Source organism: Medicago sativa, chromosome 6, assembly GCF_051527215.1.
Source record: "Medicago sativa cultivar Bolivia chromosome 6, Bolivia_mono, whole genome shotgun sequence".
Classification (NCBI taxonomy): Eukaryota; Viridiplantae; Streptophyta; class Magnoliopsida; order Fabales; family Fabaceae; genus Medicago; species Medicago sativa.
The window spans coordinates 70,100,613-70,122,282 of record NC_140754.1 but is presented as its reverse complement, the minus strand read 5'-3'; the positions used below and the strand labels follow the sequence as shown (position 1 = coordinate 70,122,282).

General features: G+C 33.6%; 2 long non-coding RNA genes across 5 annotated transcripts; both read right to left on the bottom strand.

Moving 5' to 3' along the window:
* Positions 1–17: 17 nt before the first annotated feature.
* LOC146916565 (uncharacterized) lies at positions 18–1,400 on the bottom strand. Its single transcript, XR_015015136.1, has 4 exons — positions 1,203–1,400; positions 994–1,070; positions 484–617; positions 18–351 (listed from the first exon to the last, which is right to left on the bottom strand). It is a non-coding gene; the product is annotated as an uncharacterized LOC146916565 (long non-coding RNA).
* A 188-nt stretch (positions 1,401–1,588) lies between these two features.
* LOC146916564 (uncharacterized) lies at positions 1,589–6,767 on the bottom strand. 4 transcript variants are annotated; one of them, XR_015015134.1, is made up of 9 exons: positions 6,524–6,709; positions 6,244–6,285; positions 6,079–6,158; positions 5,900–5,981; positions 3,937–4,053; positions 3,631–3,840; positions 2,526–2,588; positions 2,275–2,407; positions 1,589–1,702 (listed from the first exon to the last, which is right to left on the bottom strand). It is a non-coding gene; the product is annotated as an uncharacterized LOC146916564 (long non-coding RNA). The 4 variants fall into 4 exon arrangements; XR_015015133.1 differs by having other exon boundaries at positions 1,596–1,702; positions 5,900–5,968; positions 6,075–6,158; positions 6,524–6,767; XR_015015132.1 differs by having other exon boundaries at positions 1,597–1,702; positions 5,900–5,968.
* Positions 6,768–21,670: the final 14,903 nt, after the last annotated feature.

Here is a 21,670-nt window from a genome sequence, read left to right as displayed (position 1 = left end):
TATCCTATACAAAATAATTAAATAAACATGTTCACATTGAACAATTCTAATTTATATACAATATTAGAGAAAAGGGTATATGTTAATACAATAAGAATGCTAATAAAAAATTAAAATAACCTTCACTGATATCCACATTCTTATAGACCTAGGACCACTAAAAAAAATTCACTGAAATTAAAAAATAACTGTATCCATTGCCCAACCTCTTAACAAATTGAATGCTTCAGCATCCTTAAGTCAAAAAATAAAAAAGACCATAAACCTCCTAGTGACCAACTCAAGTAGTTCCAGGGACGAACATAGAGGTAAGAATATGCTATAACCTTGTAACCACTTCTATGCCCTTGGCTTGCATACCATATTACCAACAGATCGCACCATAAAAGAAACATTACAGTTCAAATTTCAATGATTGTCAAACACGGTAGACCTCAGGCATAGTTATTAAAAAGAATCTAAAGTCATAGATGAGAACCATACCTCAAGCTTACTTCCATAAGGAAATGATGTGAAAGCATTAACTCAACGATGTGATCATAAACACAAAGAAGCCAATCTACTTCTCTCAACCACATTGCTTTATTTTCCAAAGGTAGACCTTTTTGTCTGCAGACCTTTATGAAGCTTAAAAATAAATCAGTCAAAAACAGATTGTCTATAAAAAGAGTGCATGTAAAATCAATAAAAAGAAAAGCTAACTACCAATTCAAAGCAGAGCTCTAATGTTGTCTCATCTTAGAACAACCAATAACAACAACATTATGTATACAAACTCTACCAAAAATCAACTTTAGTATTAGAATAAAAATTGAAAAAGAAATATATGTAAACAATGGTTATAGCAATGGTGTTCAAGATGAGTTCTTATCAGCATTTATTTATTTATATTGAAAAGAAAAAAAAATCATATACTACTCCAAGTATTACAAAATAGTATTGCAAAAGAAACAAAACAATAGTATCTGAAGTATATTTGCATAGAACCCATACCTTATTCCAAATATCTACATAGGAAGATACACCAGATTTCAGTTAAGATGCGTCCCAAAAAATTGAAAAATCAGAATCTATACAATAAAGAAAACCAAAGTCAATATTCAACACCAAAAATAGCAATAACTAATAAAAAATTAGAAACATAAATAATTCTAGTCTAGGCTTTGTAAATCTATATATCTCCCTAGTCGGTCCCTGCTTACAATTTTCTTAGTGAGTCAAACTTTCATGCATGCAAATCTGCAGCGGATAAGTAAGAAAACAAAAAAAAGAGTTGGTCAGAGTAAGAACAAAAGTGAGTGAAGGGACAAATAGAAATAGAAAGGGTGAGAAGAAAAGAAAAATATAAAGAAGATTTTAAAATATTGGAAAGCACAATAGCCATTGGAGATATCTTGTTCCAAAATTAATTTACATGCTAGAGAATAAAAAATTGGAGTTCCTAGAAGAAAAGAATACAGCAGATGAAGGGGGAGTGAAACATTTGAGGCAAAAATAAATTGGGGGAGTGAAAATGTGATGAGGCAAAAATTGGAGTTCCAAGGTTAGCTTATAGTCAGCCTCTATACTAAAGTTTGCAGAGATTATTTTCCAGTGAAGAACAGGACGACCAAGAATTCAAAACATGTGTTAATCGAGCTCGTCACCAACCGTAGTTATCTTTTGAGAGCTTAGTAGCCATTGTAGCTTCATAATCATATTCCTGTAAGGACCAAATAAAATTTAACCAACCATCCAATGTTCCGCTATCATGTCTTCAACACTAACCTTACAACATTATAGGTCTTATAAGTATTTGTTAAAAATTTCCCTTACATTTTAGAAATATTTTATATCACTTACACCTAAATCATTCCACCTGTTGAGAGTCCATGCAATTTAAGGAAATGAAAACTGAGTTAGGGACCTTAATATAATTTTGAGAACTTGTTTTAAGGCATTTTACTTTTACATTATTCAGCCCGAAACAGAACAATCACAGAATCCTCAATCTGTAAAAAATATATTCAGTCAACTCTCCACATCACATGATATTGCAACGGAAGGCAACTCTATACTACTCTATGAGTAACATCTTATAACATCACAAAATCTTTCTATAGAAAACCAAAATCAATTATATTACATAGGTATAGATTCAAAGACTGAAATAGAAGGATTAGAGAGTATATCAAAATCACAGCATTATGGTGACAAGAACTATTTCTTGTTCCTTTAACATGGTAAAGAATGAAACAGTTCAACTTTCATCCTTAGCATTTTAATTAATCATACCATTTATGGCTTCCATGTTATTGTCCTTGTAAACACCTAGGGGTGATCCATGGACAGAAAGAAGCATCTCTCCAGGCTTGGGAACCCGAAGTGTTTTGGGTGTCATCCCAACAGAAAACCTCTGACTACTCACCTGCAAAACGCATATTCAGTTGTTAACTCTTCAGTTGAAGGCCATTTGTGACAACCTTTTACACTCAAAAACATATCAGAGTTCATTTAAATGAAATGCAGGAAGGAGAGATACTTACACCAGGAGTCAGAAGACCTTCTTGCATCGCTAACATCTGAGTTTCAGATGGCTCCTCCAAAGCCTATACAATAGACATGTTTGTAGAAAATAGCTTTGTGGCCAACAACTATATAGTTTGATAATGAACTCTTTAGAGATCATTATTACTTAAGCCACCTACTTATTATATTGTTCTAATAATTTTGTTCTTAGATTAATACACTATTAATCTTAAAAATTGTGATTAAAAATTGAACACAGTTATTTGCATCCATTCATCTTTATCTCTAAGTATAACCAATGAAGACTCAAGACATTACCCTAGTCAGCAATGAGTAACAAAATCAAACAAATAAATGGAGACAAACTATAAACAGCACTATACGTCTATTGAAAGCTACACCAACAACAGTGGATAAAACCATGAAAACAGATTGAGTGACATATTTTGCATCCCCTGCATCACTTGTTTTACTTGTAAAACCAGTCCAACCATTTGGCCCCTTTAAAACTTAGTAAAACCAAGGTATTGATTTTGACCACTAAAAGTTGAAAATACAAACCACTACCAACAGCACTGCAAATTTCCATACATGGCTATCATAAATATCTTAAAATTCACAGATGTAGAAAAATATATAGTTGACCTCTTAAATTCTCCTATAATGTAGACATTGTATGGCTCATCAATCTTCCTAATCTTGCTAGTTCTATATACTATTTCAAGAGTTTATTGAGAAGTGTGAAAAAGATTATTTAACCACCTAAATTATAATCTAAAAACTGTATGGCAGCATCAAAATTTAACTTAATTGGAATATGACACCAAGCACAAAGAACCATGGTTTTAAAATGCAGCCGCGGTTGCGGTCGCTGCCTTTGCGATATTGCAGCTATTGCGGTGTGTATTGTCGTCCTTGCGGCGTCAACTTAATTTTTATTAGCATAAATGTTATAATTTACTATTATTTATTTTATGGCTCATGCATGTATCTCCTGTTTCCTCTCTAAAATCTTTATCTCATATCAGCCATCTATCAGTTTAAAATATCACTAATTCTTTAAAATACTCTCTAAATCTATGATATAAAGCTAAAGTAAAATATAAAAATAAATTGTGTGACCTCTGTAGTTTTCTGCACCCAATGCCCTCGTTACGGCGCTGCGGTTTCAAATGTGATTTACGATCACACTGCAATTGCAACTTGATTCGTGATTACAGATAATGCCGTGGCAGCATCCGCAATTGGAAACCATATACAGATCACATTGGCAAATGTCACAAAAAGGCTTCAAAGTTTAGCTCATCTGTTTTGCCTCATACAAATAGTCATCTGTTCAGCCCACAAAGAAAAATTTTCAATATCATAAATTCGTGGCAAGATTCCTGAATAGATTATAAAAAGCAAATTAGAATCAGACACTCACACCTTATAATTCTTATTGAAGGTATAACTGATTTTTTTATAACTCACAATTCAAACAAATTTTCAAGCTTCCCAAACTCATTCGGAATTTCACCCACCAGTTGATTATCATTCAATTACCTGGAAAAATTAAGCTTGGTAAATTTGTGCACAAAACTAAGATACTGATGATACAGATGGAGATCAACTCACAAGTAGCTCTAGATGCAGGGTAACCCAAAAAAAATTCAAATTCACACAGCTCATCAAAACAATAAGAGAGCAAGAATATGCTATGTATCAAATGACCTCACCATAAAATAAAATTTGCAAACAATCAGTACATACTTAATGATGATTAAAATGCATCTAATAAGTGCTAAGGCATGTAGATCACATGGGTTTGGGTCCTTGATAGAACTTTAGATAGTTAAGTGAAAGTTGTGAATATTAATGAGAAAATCATGAGTTCTGAGCTAGTCTATAAGTAATCTCCTCTTGACCATGTTCTTAACCTTACTCTTCAAAGTAGACTCTACACTTCAAAAAATCTTGACATATGGAAGTAACTTTCTGCAGAACTTATTTTTGTAAAAATACACCAATGCATCATAAAACCACTCTGTAATACCTCACTAAGATTCTTGAGAACATTGTAGGTTGAATATTTGTTAACTATTCTTGCCACGAATAGACCAAATAATTTTTCCAAATTATAAATAGAAAATCATTGTATAGAGAATCTGCATTGATATTATGGCAGAAGAAAACTTTTACACAGAAAATGGAACTATTGTGAAATCAACCCTTTGGGTTATAAATGATCTGAAAATAAGTTTGTTTTGGAAGCCTTCCTTCTAACCTACTGACTTTGAGATCATTTAATTGTACAATCTGGTTATAACCCAAAAATGTGTTATCAAATAAACTCTTCTAACTGACTTTGAGATCATTTAATTGAAACAACAGAGAAATTCATATACACGTTGCAAAAAGATGGATAACCTATAAGTAGACTTGAACTCTTGATATAAAATTAATCTTTATAGAAACAATATTGTGTAAACCTTGCATAATGTATCTATACGTTTGTATATCAGTGTTGTCAATCACCAAAAATAGTCGTTTTTTCAAATCCCGCTATGCTATAACACTGGTTTTTAGTTCATTACAAAATTATAGCAATTTTTTCAAACAACACTACACTATAGCAGCAGTTTGACAACTCTTGTGTATATATACTTGTCTATTATAATATGAAAATACTCAAATTTGAAACAGTGTTGTGACAGGAAATGAATGTTCTGAGACACTGGCATACTATAGTATGAGTAGATTGGCATACTATCAAAAAACATACTTTCACCAAGAAATCTTTTTGGCAAAATATGTAACTATTCCTCATGTTGATTAGCTTACCACCTAATTCATAGCACAAACAATAACAATTAATAGTACTTAGATCATAATTAATGGATGCATACAAATTAATGGACTTCCAGGGCCATTGTATAATTGTTCTGCAAAAGGTATCAAGTTCTAATCAATATATCTTCCGTATAACTGTATGAATGATATAAGTTTCAATTTTCACTGTCATCTAAAGTTTTAGGATCCATCAACCAATGTCATTAAAAATCAATCAAAGTTTTGGATAAAGAATCACAAATCTACGTCTCATCCAAAAAAATTAGATTCATCAACCAAATTCATTAAAAATCAATCAAACTTTCAAGTCTACACAAAGAAAACTCATTTAAGTATCCAACAAACATTTCTACACAAAGAAAACTTATCATCAACAAACCCAACAAATCACTAATTTTAAACCTCACCAGCAAACACATAAAACTTATCACCTGTTCAGCCCACAAAGAAAAAACTTTTCATATCATAAATTGGTAACATAAAGTAAATTACCATACAAAATTATTTATAGCTGAAAATTTGATTTTTTTATATGCTTACATAGAAAAAAGTAATTTACCTTCAATTATCATTCTGCTAGAAGAAACTTTTACCCTTGCCAATTCCCACTCTAGTGTCCTCTCTCCTCCTGAAAATTTATGCTAAAACCATGTTACTGTATAGATAAACCGGTAGATACAAAAGTCATACAAAAGTTAGTCCAAAATGCAAGTGGTCATAACATTAACATATACCTACTTCCAACTCAGAAATCTGTCACTGGATAACACCTCTTTTCTTTTTCACTGTGCATTTCAGCATTTCTTTATCAAGACAATCTATTAATATAAACAATTACAACATCAATATTTTTAGCCTACAATTTTTACATTCAATTTAAATATAAATTTACATAGAACATACCTTATGGGATGAAATTATCATAGATTAAAATCTAGAAGTGTCCTGGAGAAAAAAAAAAATCAGTAAACAACTTAAAAACTAAAACTAATTAACTGAGAATTAAAAAAATTGTAGCTAAAACTATTTTTGATCAAAGATTAACAACAATTAAAATCAACTATCTTCTCTAACCCTCTTCATACCTACACAATCTATCAATTAAATCAACAACATTAACAACATAATTAACAATTTCATTAACAATAACAAAAACACAAATACCCAATCAAACAAAACTCACCATAAATCAGAATTGAGTGGGTGAAATGAAGAATTAGAACTTGTTAGATCATTAGATTAGGCTGAAGATTACAAAATCATATTTGCATGTGGAGTTTGGTGAAGAAATTGGTGAAATTTGATGGAATGGAGAGAAGAGAGGGTGAAGCCGTGTGTTTGAGAAGAGAGAGGGATGAGAGATCGCGTTTCTGTTTTTTTAGAGAGAGAAGGGGAAAAAATCTGTTTTGTAGTGAGAGAAAGTGGGTGGAGAAATGAGAGAAATATGGGAATTTAGCATATATATAGGGGAACACTCCCCCATTTACCAAATGACGAAAATACCCCCACAAGGGCAAAATGGTAAAAAAAATGGACATTTATTTTCCTATATAGTTTAGTAGATGTATTAATGTAAAAGTGAATGTATCAATAAATGTAAAACAAAAACCAATTGTAAAAACAAAAATCAATGCTTCAAACAAAATCAATTCAACAACCCTTAAAACCAATTTTAACTCCTACTACATGAAATCAAACACAAACTAAATTGTGGTGATCTTTTGAAATGTCTTTTAGGACCAAAATTCATATTACATTAGATTAAAAAAAGTGTATCAATTTGTCCCAAAAAAAAAAATATCAATAGAAGATACCATTCACCTTACAAATTTATTTGGGAGATTAATCACTTTAGTCCTTAAATAGGAAATGAATCGTCACTTTAGTCCCTGAATGCAGATAAATTGCAAAATAGTCCTTGAATGTAGACTCTGTTAGTCAATTTAGTCCGTGAATGCAGACTCTGTTAGTCAATTTAGTCCCTGAATGCAGACTCTGTTAGTCAATTTAGTCCATGAAATTGACCAACAAAGTCTACATTCAGGGATTGTTTTGCAATTTCTTTGCATACTCATTTTCCATTCAAGAACTAAAGTGACTAATTCCCCAATTTATTTTGTGAAATTTAGTTACATCCAAACACAACTTCAATTTGGTTAAATTAAGAGCATCCTTGTAATATTGACAAGTTAGTAGGAAAGAGAAACTAAAAATAGGTAGATAGTGAGAGGTCTAAGTGCATGATTAGAGAGGGGTTGTCACTTGTCATGATTGTACTATTTTCTGAAAAACGCGGCTCTAAAAATTATAAATATTGTTTTTATAATTACATTATTTATTTCATTTTCTTAGTCCTTGTAATATTTATTACTACTATTATTTTTTGTTTTTTGGGTTGAAGTTAGTTCATTCAATGTTAGTTATGCAGTGTATGTTAGAAACTATGAGTGTGTGAGTGAGGTTTTTAGAAAGATGTGTGTGTTTGTTTGGTGTTGATATGTTTTTGGGTTTTGAGATTTGAGATGGAGACTGCACGAATAGATGGCTCTGCTTCAATGAGACATTGCTTTGCTTATGACAAAACATTTTTGGCTCTGTTCACAATTCTTAAAATGATTTATTTACTTAAAATAAAATTTCCTCCCTATGTAGTTTTTAAAAAACAAAAAAAAATAATTTTCTACTCTTGTATTAATTTTGTTAAAATAAAATTGGATGGAATCAAATATCTTTTACGTGTAATTGTAGAGTATAATGTATTGATACAAAAAAAACTACAATAAACGATAAACACTTTTTCAAAAGATTTAACATGATTGCTTTTTTTAAAATTTAGGTCGAACTAAAAATCTTTGATTGTTTCGTTAAAAAAATATGATTACATAAGTTGATTAAAAAATTAATTTAATTTACATTTAAATTGAGTTTAATTCAACTACATGACTCCATAAAATATATTTGTTTTTTTGTTGGTATTGGCTAAAACTTTCCGTCGGTCTCTTTTCTATTTTTAGATTTTCCTTTATTTTCAAGCAACGTACTTGTGTACTGCTGCTGCCTTGCTGTATTTTTTATATTATTTTCGTCTTTAACTTTTCAAGCAACTGCTCCTATGAATTTAGATAAACATAGGTATATATGCATGTTTTTATTCTATATATATTGCAATAATTAATAATTTATGGTTAAGATTTGAGTATCAAGGCCGTTCAAAAAATAAAGGCCAAATACCTCCTCAGGTCCTTTAAGTTTTATGTTTGTTTCAGATAGATCCTTTAAGTTTTTAAGGTTTCGGATAGGTCCTTTAAGTTTCGAGTTTGTTTCAGATAGGTCCTTTAAGTTTCTAAGGTTACAAATATGTCCTTTAAGTTTCGAGTTTGTTTCAGATAGGTCCTTTCTATCAACCTCCGTTAAGCCAAAGTTGATCTGTCCGTTAAGCCAAACTCGAAACTTAAAGGACCTATCTGAAACCTTAGAAACTTAAAGGACATATCCGAAACAAACTCGAAACATAAAGGACTTATCTGAAACCTTATAAACTTAAAGAACATATCTGAAACAAACGTGAAACTTAAAGGATCCAGGGATGTATTTGGCCAAAAAAATAAAATAAAACTGGGTATCAAGTAATAAAATAAAACTGGGGAGTTTTTTTTTAAAAAACCCTGTTCCCAAAAAAAATTCAAAACTGACCCCCTATGAGACTTATTTTCCAAAATGACCCACTTTCAATTTTTGTTGATTTTTTTTTTGTCGTTTTCCTCATTCCCGCCATTTGAAACGGCGGGAATGAGCCGCCATCTGACACATGTCACATCGTTACTGGTCATGCAGGTTTGACTTATTTTTTTTGAATTTTTTTTTCGGTCCCGCCATTTCAAACGGCGGGAATGAATATTTAATTTTTTTTTCGTTTTTTGTCAGCCGTTTTTTGTTTTGTCCTGTAGTGTATCAGAAAATTGAGAAAAAATTTATATTTGCTTTCGGTCCCGCCATTTCAAACGGCGGTAATGAATATTTAATTTTTTTTGCTCCCAGCTTTTTTGTTTTGTCCTGTAGTGTATCAGAAAATTGAGAAAAAATTTATATTTGCTCCCAGCTCTTGCCCCCGTAGTGTATCAGAAAATTGAGAAAAAATTTATATTTGCTGGAGTCGAACCAAGCGCGCATGGGACAAAGCAAACCTGTGTTGCCACTGAGCCAGTGTAGAATTGTTGTCAATTTACGCATCCAATAATATATATACCATTTCTTAAAACAGTTTTACACACCATGAACCATCCAATTTTTCATTTTTGTTTTTTTTTAATATAAGTCTTATAAAATATAGGGTTAAATATGTTTTTGGTCCCTATATTTTGCGTGACCTTAAAGAATAGTCCCTATATTTCAATAAATGTTTTTAAAATCCCTACATTTTTGCTCCGTTAGTACAATTGGTCCTTGCCGTCTATTTTCGATGACTAGGCTAACAGAATGTTGATGTGGCATATTGTGGGCCCCATAATTTTTTAGTGGCATCTTATGTGGACACAGGTGTCATCAGTATAAATATTATAATTAACTTCATTAAAATTTAAGTTATTATTAGTAAAAAACCATTTTTCCTTCCAAAAAAGAACATTTTATAAATAAAAAAAAAACACCTTTTTTATCATGTTGCATCCTCCCAAGCCTAATATCAGAAATTCATTCTACCAAAAATAACTCAATTCCCATCACCATCTTCATCATTATAGCTTGAAACCTTCCCCTCAAATATCAACAAAACATAGCAGCAACAAGAGAACTAGCAGTACACCTACAACACAAACCATATCTAAAAACAGAATCCAATTTAACTGTAAAAGAAATCAACCACAAGTTTTAAGCACTGAATCCCAATGTAACGCAAATGATTCCTAAGACTCGTAGCTAAAGCCTCACAATTTTTTGCTGGATAAAATTTGTTGATTGAACTATGTCTGAAGGCAGTACCAACAGATTCATTGAATATAATCTAAATAAACTGCAACATGTAAGAATCTCCTTCGTAGCCGCCGTAACCTCAACAAACAAAATCAGACAAAGCTAGATCTGAAATGATGTCGGATCTGATAACAGTTCTGAGTATGGTGAGTGGTCGGATCTGAGCATCAACGACGGCGACGGTATGGTGAAGTCGTGATAGCTGCAACGACGACATCGTAAGGGCTGAAGACGCAGAGGATGGGAGTTTCGATCACGCTTACAGTGACGAGAGTGAAAAAGAGGATGAAGTCAATCTATGAGAAGAGGTTGTTCCATGATGAAGAAGCAATTGCAAATCTCTAATTTCTGAAAAACTGAAGAAAAAAAATGATGGAAGAGAGATGAAGATGACGATGATGCTGGGTGGCGTGATGTTGGTAGAGAGATCCTGGAACAAGAAGAAAAGGGATTGTTTTTATTTTTTATTTTTTAAGTGTGGTTGATAAATAAAAAATATTAAGATTTTAATTTTTAATTTAAATTAGGATTTTAACATATGTGCCATGACATATCATTAATGAGACCATGTGGCATCCTAGTGGCGTCTAGGTGGCATCTTCCGTTAGCCTAGTCATCAAAAATAGACGGCAAGGACCAATTGTACTAACGGAGTAAAAATGTAGGGATTTTAAAAACATTTATTAAAATGTAAGGACTATTCTTCAAAGTCACGCAAAATGTAGGGACCAAAAACATATTTAACCCTAAAATATATATATATATATATAGGAGTTTTTATAATTTTAATTGGATTCTAGATTTTATTTTGAAAAATTTGTCCGACGAATATGAACAAACTCTAGATTTTATTTTAAAAAATTACCAGACGAATATGAACAAAATCTAGATTTTATTTTGAATATATATATTTTGAAATAATATATATATCATTTCGTCGGATAATTTACCGGTGAAAAATATATATTTCGTCGAATTATCATAGGGGATAATTTCGTCGAAATATATATTATCCCCTATGATAATTTCGTCGAAATATATATTATCCCCCTATGATAATTTCGACGAAATATATATTATCCCCCTATGATAATTTCGTCGAAATATATATTATCCCAAATAAAATTAGGGTTAATTATGTTTCTAGTCCCTATAAAATAGCGACCTTGTAAGTTTAGTCCCTACTTAATTTTAATAGCATTTTTAGTCCCTAATTTTGTTTTTCTGCACTGAGTATTAGTCCCTACTCAATTCAAATTTGTTTAATTTATGCTTAAACTCTTAAATTTTTGAACAATTTTTTGCAGACATGTTTAGAACATTACTAAAAGTTCGTCCGCAAAAAATTATCGCAAAATTTGATTTCTACATCCAGATTTTATTACTCTTTATCTTTAACTTTTGTCGTTTTTAAAAATTCATATTTAATTTAATTCATGTCAGAAAATTCTAAATTTTAGTAAACGAACCTTTCATAGTGTTCTAATCTTGTCTAAAAAAAAATCGTTCAAAAATTTAAGAGTTTAAGGATAATTAATCAAACTTTGTTTTAGCAGGGACTAAAATTATAAGTAAATTTTTTTTTATAGGGACTAAAAATGCTATTAAAATTAAGTAGGGACTAAACTTACAAGGTCGCTATTTTATAGGGACTAGAAACATAATTAACCCTTAAAATTATAAAAACTCCTATATATATATATATATATATATATATATATATTTTATAAGACTTATATTAAAAAAAAACAAAAATGAAAAATTGGATGGTTCATGGTGTGTAAAACTGTTTTAAGAAATGGTATATATATTATTGGATGCGTAAATTGACAACAATTCTACACTGGCTCAGTGGCAACACAGGTTTGCTTTTCTAATACACTACAGGACAAAACAAAAAACGGCTGACAAAAAACAAAAAAAAATTAAATATTCATTCCCGCCGTTTGAAATGGCGGGACCAAAAAAAAATTCAAAAAAAATAAGTCAATTTCTCAATTTTCTGATACACTACAGGACAAAACAAAAAACGGCTGACAAAAAACGAAAAAAAATTGCTGGGAGCAAATATAAATTTTTTCTCAATTTTCTAATACACTACAGGACAAAACAAAAAACGGCTGACAAAAAACGAAAAAAAATTAAATATTCATTCCCGCCGTTTGAAATGGCGGGACCGAAAAAAAAATTCAAAAAAAATAAGTCAAACCTGCATGACCAGTAACGATGTGACATGTGTCAGATGGCGGCTCATTCCCGCCGTTTCAAATGGCGGGAATGAGGAAAACGACAAAAAAAACCGAAAAAAAAAATTCAAAAAAAATAAGTCAAACCTGCATGACCAGTAACGATGTGACATGTGTCAGATGGCGGCTCATTCCCGCCGTTTCAAATGGCGGGAATGAGGAAAACGACAAAAAAAAAATCAACAAAAATTGAAAGTGGGTCATTTTGGAAAATAAGTCTCATAGGGGGTCAGTTTTGAATTTTTTTTTGGGAATAGGGTTTTTTAAAAAAAAAACTCTGGTATCAAGTTTGTGATATATTATTGATTTATTCTAACTCGTTTTTGTGAAGTCATAATTCATAGTGGATATGGTGGTGACTTGTTTGCAATTAATTTGAAATATAAGTGCAAATTCTAGTATCAAAGAAAAGTATTTGAGTTTTGTTGTATATGGACTCTTGCGATATTGATGTCTTTCAACAATGACTATAGTTTCAAGTAGGGATAGATGGTTGTTTGTACATGATACGAAACTGGGTGAGACTATTAATGGTAAAGTGTGTTGAAATTAAGCTTTATTGGTTAGTCCTTTAATATTTTTTCCTTGATCAATTATATTATGTTTCAATTATACGCGCACCTCCTTTCAAAAAAAAATTATGACAATTGCTCATAATTTGGTTGTTTATGAGCAATTGAAAGAGAGAGAGAATTTATACTAGTTCATTTTACGAAAGTAGTCTAGTCCTCTTTCACTTTCAAGGGATTTTACTGTAATCACAAAGATTACAATTGCTCAAGCACACAAGCAAGAGACTTCTAATATTCAAACACACAAGCAAGAGACATCTAATGCTCAATCACAACTGAAAGAGACTTATGCCAATCTAACTTAATCAAATAAAAGATTTTTTTTTTTTGGTTTTACACTCGATATATAATTAGAGGTGTAATCAATTACGAAATAGAGTAAGACTCTTAAGACTTTAGAATTTCTAAGATAGTAAATTGTTAAGAAATTCTTAAGTGTTTATGCAATTTTTAAAGTTGACAGAGTAATGACACTTTTAAAACCGTAGAGTCTTTTTTTTTCTTTCAAGCCTTCACCTTCTTATATAGTGAAGAATCTGAGAGATGTCGGAGAGATGCCAACGCATCATTTAGAGTCTTTGAGAAATTTGATCATAGACATTGGAATGTTTCTTGATTTGGTTAATGTTGTTGAAAAGACATGAAATTTCTTTGCTTCAAAAGGAATTATCTGATTCATTTTAATTGTCCTTAAAGTTCTTTGTTTGTTTATGTGTGTGGTCAGAAGAAGACAAAATGTACTATATGACTCTGATAATGACATCTTCATAAGAAAACGACTAAGTCTGACGTACGTGTCCTTCAGAGTCTTCATAAGTCTTCAGAGTCTGATGTCTTTCAGAATCTTCAGTCTTTAAATGCTTTTGACCTTTAGATTTTGGTCCAGAGCTTCAACATCTCTCCAAATTCCAAATGCTCTTTGTATATGTACTTTCAGTACCAAAAAATGATTTAATACATTGAATTTTTAGTCTATGGTCTTGAATACGTGAACGTTTATTAGCGTATCCAATTGTTCTTTTACTACTTTGTTATCATCAAAACTTAAGATGCATTGTTCAAAACCCATTTAAGTGTATATTAAGTTCTAAAAACTTTGAGAGCCAGGTTAGTCGAACGAATTTTAGATCCAGGTTGAATTATCCAGTCTATGTCAAATTTGAAAGAAAAAAAATATATTTTCTAGGTTCTTATACGTTCAGACTCAGACTTGAATACTATATATCTTACTCCCCCTTTTGTCATCAACAAAAAAAGATGAATAAATAGAAGTAAGAAAAGATATTGAATAACACATGCATTAATTAGAACAAGATTTAGAATACAAGGTGAAATCACAAAAACAATTCAGAATGCAAAACAAAACAAGAAATAAGACAGGGGAATCATATGGTTTGTTCATAAGAAGCTGAAGAATGGTTTTGACATCTGAGCTCATCTCATTCTGCCTGGCTTCCATAAATTCTTGTCTTACATTGACACGGGTGGTCTAATTTTTCATGCTTCTTGATATACCATAATGCTACCCACTTGAGCATCTAGAGCTTCTTGTTTCTGGCTATGAGCAGCTAATTCCTCTTTGATTTCACTCTTAAAAACTTCCGAGGTTGGGTTCTTATACAAATATCTTCTGACATATAGTTATCCAAGACTCATATTTTGAAAATCAGTAAAAGCAGGCAAGACATAAAACCCTTGCAGATCATCTACCAGAGATGCCTTAGGATCTTCTAGCTGTATGCTGGGATTCCTTGTCAGCTCAACTAAGTCCTTTCTCTGCTTCTGATGGAATGGTAATTGTTTCAGAAGTTGTTTATGTGATGGCCTCTGATAAAGATTTAAGTATGGAATCAGAGCTAGAGCTTAGAATGACCTCTGATATGTTGACAATCTGTTCAGAGCGTGGTTGGGGGTAGCTTCTGAACTAATCTTTTGGAGGGTTTCAGGTTCAGGTATATATTTTCTTGACAGTTTCTTGGGTGGTTTTTTGTTCAGGTTGAGGGGAATCTGATGCAGCAGTTTGAAGGTGAGAAAAACACAAGAAGGGGGGGTTGAATTGTGTTTTGAAAAAATTCTTCGTTTCTCTAAATAACTGAATACACTGATCAGAAGCTAAGTGAGACAGCTTCTGAAGTGATGATCAGAATCTAAATGCAGCGGAAAAAATCAGAGAGAGAGAAGAAGAACGACACAAAGCAATTATACTGGTTCCTTCCACAATCCGGAAGTAGTCCAGTCCCCCTTGCACTTCCAAGGAGATTTCACTATGAGTAATATCTGATTACAAATGCTCAAGCACACAAGCAAGAGACTTCCAATGCTCAAGCACACAAGCAAGAGACTTCCTTTGCTCAAGAACACAATCAAGAGACTTCCTGCTCAAGCACAACTGCAAGAGACTTCCTAACTAAACAAAATTACACAGAAAATTGTTTAAGGTTGAACACTTGATATACAATCAGAGGTGCTCACAATACAAATCAGATACAGACTCAATGGACTTAAGAATTTCTAAGATATGACTTTGAGACACAGAAATTCTAAGTGAATGCAGAACAATTTCAGCAGAGGTTTGGTACTTGTGAAAATCTTTGTGAGTCTTTCGTTCAGCGTTCTTGCATTACCAATTCTCTAGGTCTTCACTCCTTTATATAGAGGTGTGAAAGAGACGTTGTGAAATTGCCAGCACACCAAAGAGTCGTTGTTGAAGCTTGATCTTTCACCAATGATCTTTTGCCTGATTTGGTTGTTGTCCTATGAAGAACAAATTTGAAATCCATTCCTTATCCAAAGGAACATCTATGCAGGCGAGACCGTATTCTGGAGCTGTTTTCTTGTCTTGAAGCGCAGACACAAAACAGAGTAGTGGAGAACGTGGTTGTACAATTCGTACAAAGTACAATGTCAACGCTTTCGTCCAAATTGCAAACACACGCCTTCAAACATCTTTGAAATGACCGTTGCAAATTCCACTAATCCTTTGTTTGTGTTTTCGAATCCAATAGACAGCTTTTGCATTGATAATTCTTCAATTCTTGATTCTTTGCAAATCCAGTTGATACTCAGCTTCTGGTGAAATGGCTTCTGATGAGGCAGCTTCTGATGATGCAGCTTCTGATGGTTCAGCTTCTGATGAGATGACTTCTGCAGCTTCTGATGATGCGGCTTCTGATACTGTGGCTTCTGGACCTCTTGTCTTCAGAAACACTATTCTTCAGGAGCAGCTTACTTCAGGAGCGGCTTGACTTCAGGAGCGCTTTTTCTTCAGGAGCAGCTTGACTTCAGGAGCGCTTAAGCTTCAAATTTTTGTTGTTTCCATAGCTCTTTATTTGCTCATTTAGAACCAATGATGATGTAACTTTATAATTATGGTCCTGTACACTTGAACAAATATTAGCTAGTCCAATTTACAATTTTTAATACCTTGTTATCATCAAAACTCTTTAAGGTTTATTGTTAAACACATTTTGTTCCAACAATCTCCCCCTTTTTGATGATGACAAACAAAAGTATTTAAAATTGATCAATTGTTGTTAATCTAATTAACAAGTTGACTTTGGGGTTCTGAGGTTTGTAAGCTCAGAATCTGAGGTTTGTAAGCTCAAACTCCCCCTGAGTCTGATAGTCTTTAAGGTGAGGTTTGTAAGCTCCCCCTAAGTTCTATCCAGGTTAATTAAATTCATTTTGCGCGCAATAATTATTATCAGAGCTTAAAAGCAAAACTGAATCAATGAAAGAATTTACTTATAGATAAGAAGAATGGTTCAATTAACTTTACTTGAATTTTGATACTCCTTCGTTCATTCATAGCTTATACCAATAAGGTAAAAAGATAGAAGTTTTTCAAAAATTTCAAATGCCATTAATGGGGCTCAGAGCCTTTAAATACTAGTCACATATACTCCCCCTTTTGTCATTATCAAAAAAAATTAAAATAAATCTAAGCACAAAAGACAAAAAGATATGAGAAAAACTCAAACGTGAGAGAGTATACTAAGCAATGAACTAAATAAATCAGAGCAAAAATCATGTATATTCAATTGTCAGAAGCAGCTAAACAGTCAGAATCAGTAAGCAAAAGAAATAAGACAAGATGATTTCAGAAGCAAGGACTAAGAAATTTTAAAAACAAACAACAAACAAAGAAAAACACAAGGGTGTGCAACTAAGGGTTGGTTTGTTGTTGTTTCTTCATCTCTTCCATTTCTTCAATCTTCTTCTTCAACAATTCTTCAAGTTGTTGTTGCCTCTGAAGAAGAGCTTGTTCCCTTTCTTTGGCTTCTTGCTGCTGTTGTGCCATCTGTTTCTTCAGAAGCTTACACAACCTTGCTTCTCTGGTCAAGTAATCTGTTTCAAAGAAGAAAGGCTGGTTTGCCAGGAGCAGTGTAGAGCTTCTTACTCTCAGACTCTGATTCACATGCTCCATTACCCTTCTGACTGAAGCTTGCTTGACTCTGATGCATTTGGCCCTTATGCTTTCAATTAGCTCAGTTGCCCGGTTCTGAAGAGATGCCCAGGAGTCTTCATATGCACCTGTGAGATCAATTGTCCTTCTTTGATCCACCAGATTGTGCATCTGACTCAAGATTGTCAGACGCTCAGAATTGATATATCCAGATTCCAGGATGTTTGTGGGTGGATGTTCAAGGATTTCAAGATCAGAATCACTGATTTCTAAATCTTGAATAGGGTTAGGAGCTGGAGTGGTAAGGTGTGTTTGTGTGTTAGAAGATGAGGGCTGGTCAGAATCAATGTGTGAGGTGGAGGTTGAGGCTTGAACATTGACTAGAGAGATGTCAACATCCATGGGAGTTGGTTCAGGAGAGTGTTCAGGTAAAGATTGAAGTTCAGTTTCAGTTGATGGTTGATGTGGTGAAGTTGTTGTTTGATTGTTGAGTTGGGGGTCAATGATAGCTATTGGTGATTGAGGGGGTGTTGTGGGTTTATGTGGTTCAGGTGTTTGTTGATGGGGGTTTTCTGAAACAACATTTTCAGAAGCAGTTGCTTCTGGAGTTGTTTCAGAGGCTATTTCTGAGGCTTTGTCTATGGGTAACTCACCTGAGTAGTGGAGAGCAAGATTGTCTAAGACAGAAGTGTCTTCTATTGGTTCAGGTACTGATGATGAAGAGGGTGAGATGGGGATAGGGGTGACTGGAATCTGGATTACCTGATCTGCAAGGCCAGCTTCAGAAGTGATCTTTTGTGGATCAGCAGATTGAGAAACTGCTTCTGAAGTTCCTTCTTCTGGAGCATTTTCAAAGACAAGCATCATATCGTCTTCTTCATTGTCTTCAGTAGGTTTACCAGCAATGGCTCTTACTTCAGGCAGTTTATCTTTGTAGAACCTATCACAGTCCTCCAATCCCAAAGCCTTGAGCTTTTCATCTCTTTGATGAATGTATTGAGCTTTTTGATCCTTTCTTTCTGATATAAGATCAGCAGCACGTTCATCAGCCATCTTTTTCCTTATTTGACTCATCTCAACCATAGGACTCACAAGTTGAAGGGGAGCCTTCTTCTTCTTCAGCTTGGGATCAGCCTCCTCTTTCTCTATTTCTTCAAGAGCTTCATCCAGCTGCTCTTGAGTGATTACTAAGTCTGCCTTACCTTTTCTCCTCTTCTGTGGAATAGAAGCAGCACCAACCTTCTGCATCTTTCCTTTTTCATTAATAGAAACAGGTTTAGCAGCTTCTGACTCAGTACTAGTTCTGGCCTTCTTTCCTTTAGTAGGAGCAGCTTCTGATTCAGAACTAGTTCTGGTCCTCTTCCCTTTAGGTGCATCAGAAGCAGCAGCTTCTGACACAGCAACTGCCTTGGCCTTCTTGCCTTTCCCTTTAGCGTGAGCAGCTTCCTCCAAGACGTACTCAGCTACTGATTGAACTAGAAAGTCAGAGTCACTTTCCTTAAAGATGTGAGGAAAGTCCCTGATTATCTCAGTTTCAGCAGTGGTCATCTCTAACCATTTTTCATCTTTAGGGGCTTCTTTGAAGAACTTCATAGAGTGTAAGCTCCTGCTACTGATAGTCCTTTCAGCAGTAGAGACTTCGAAACAACTATCAGAAGCACTCCTTGTCCTTTTTAAGAACTCCAGCACCCTTCCTTGATGAAAGATTTCAGACAGCAATCTTCCATAGGGTACTTGTTTTCTTCCTCTTGTAATACTTTCGTTTATGGCCCAGCAGAGATGATCCATTACATATCTTGGGAAGTTTATCTTTTCCAAAATAGCCATGAAGTAGATTGCCAGCTTCTGTTGATTGTTGGGTTGGTCAGATCCTCCTGCTCTTTGAAAGAAGCAATCATTACTGAATTTCACCAACATCCTGTTGTGAATCTCCATTTCAGAAGGCTTTGCATCTTTCTTCCCACCCAAAAGAGTGTTGAAGTAACCTTGTAGCAGGACATCGTCCTTCTTGACTATTTCTTGGAATCTTCCCTCTGCATGCCTTTTACAAGCTTTAGCTATAACTTCTTCAGTGATGGTTATTGGAATGCCCATCACTTCAGACCTTATTTCTAAGCTGTCAAAAGATGTAGGATTCATATCCATAACCATTTTCCCTTTCTTTGACCCAGCCTGTTTGCTTACGACTTTTGCAGGCTTTTCATTGTACACTTCAGCTTTTAACCAAAAGTCCTTGACCAAATTCACAAAAGTTGGCCCATTTAGCATACTGAAATACTCAGACAGCTCCTGTGTTTCTATTAAACCTTCCATGTTTACTTCGTACTTCTTGAGTGAAGTAAAATCCACTGGTGACTCTATTTGGACTATCAAGGATTCCCATGGAATATCCATAGTCTTTTCTTTGTAGATGGACCCAGATTCTGATACGCTTTGCTTGTTTGATGTAGATTCTGAAACTTTTGAGCTTGATGATGCCATTTTGATGATTGACGAAGATTTGAAGAAGATGAAGATTTTAGGGTTCTAAGGTTGAGAGAATGCGCTTACTTCGCAAAAGGTTTGAGAGCAAATGTGTTTGTTGTGAGTGAGTAGTGTGTGAATTGACAAAGTGTTAAAAGTAAAACGATTGCAATTCAAAAGGGACAAACAAACATAACATTAATGACAAAATTGGGGGCGCGTGAAAAGTACTTTCAAAGCTTTAAAATCATCATTGCCCTTTTAGTTATACACCAACACATACAGGCCACGTAAGAAGTTCACAGAGTAACTACCAAGTTAGTGGGCCAGAAGTTACTTTAAAAAGTAACTCCCAACGTTTCCACTAATTCAACTATTCAGAAGCAACAAATCCAGCTTCTGGACTTCAGATGCTGATGTCATCATCAGAAGCGAGTTTTCCTCAGAACCTCAATAAAGAGCTTCTGATGTACTACCGCTTCTGAACTAACTTCAGAACCTAAAATCCTATTCAGGAGCAAGCAAACATTTAATCAGACACGAAGTGCATGTTCAAATTTTTCTTTATAAAATCAAATCTTTCAACAGTTAAAGGCTTAGTAAATATATCAGCCCATTGATTTTCAGTATCAATGAATTGTATATCTAAAATTCCTTTTTGAACATAATCTCTGATAAAATGGTGTTTGATTTCAATGTGCTTAGCTCTTGAATGCAAAATTGGATTTTTAGACAAACAAATAGCAGCAGTATTATCACAATAAATGGGAATACTGTTAGCAGTTATCTGATAATCTTCCAACTGATGTTTCATCCAAAGTAGTTGTGTACAACAACTTGCAGCTGAAATGTATTCTGCTTCTGCTGTAGACATAGCAATAGTTGTTTGTCTTTTGCTAGCCCAGGATATAAGATTATCACCCAGAAATTGACAATTGCCACTGGTTGATTTTCTTTCAATCCTATCACCAGCATAATCAGCATCACAGAATCCAATTAGCTTATAATCTAAGGATTTCCTATAAAGGAGTCCAAGATTAGTTGTTCCCTTCAAATACCTGAAGATTCTCTTGACAGCAGTCATATGAGATTCTCTAGGATCTGATTGGAATCTTGCACACAAGCATACACTGAATAAAATATCTGGCCTAGATGCAGTGAGGTATAACAAAGAACCAATCATACCTCTATACAGCTTCTGATCTACTTTAGCTCCTTCATCTTCTTTGCTCAGGTTGCACGTAGGATGCATTGGAGTGTTCATCACTTTACAATCTTCAAGTTTGAACTTCTTCAGAAGCTCCTTTGTGTACTTTGATTGATGAACATAGACTCCATCTTTGCATTGATTGATTTGAATGCCAAGGAAGAACTTCAGCTCTCCCATCATGCTCATTTCAAATTCATCCTGCATTAACTCAGAAAATTCCTTGCAAAGAGATGCATTAGTAGAACCAAATATTATATCATCAACATATATTTGCACAACAAGAATATCTTTCCCAAGGGTCCTTCTGAAGAGTGTAGTGTCAACCTGTCCTCTCTTAAAATCATTTTTGATTAAGAAATTACTTAGTCTATCATACCAAGCTCTGGGAGCTTGTTTCAAGCCATATAGTGATTTCTTCAATTTAAAAACATGGTCAGGATATTTAATATCCTCAAATCCAGGAGGT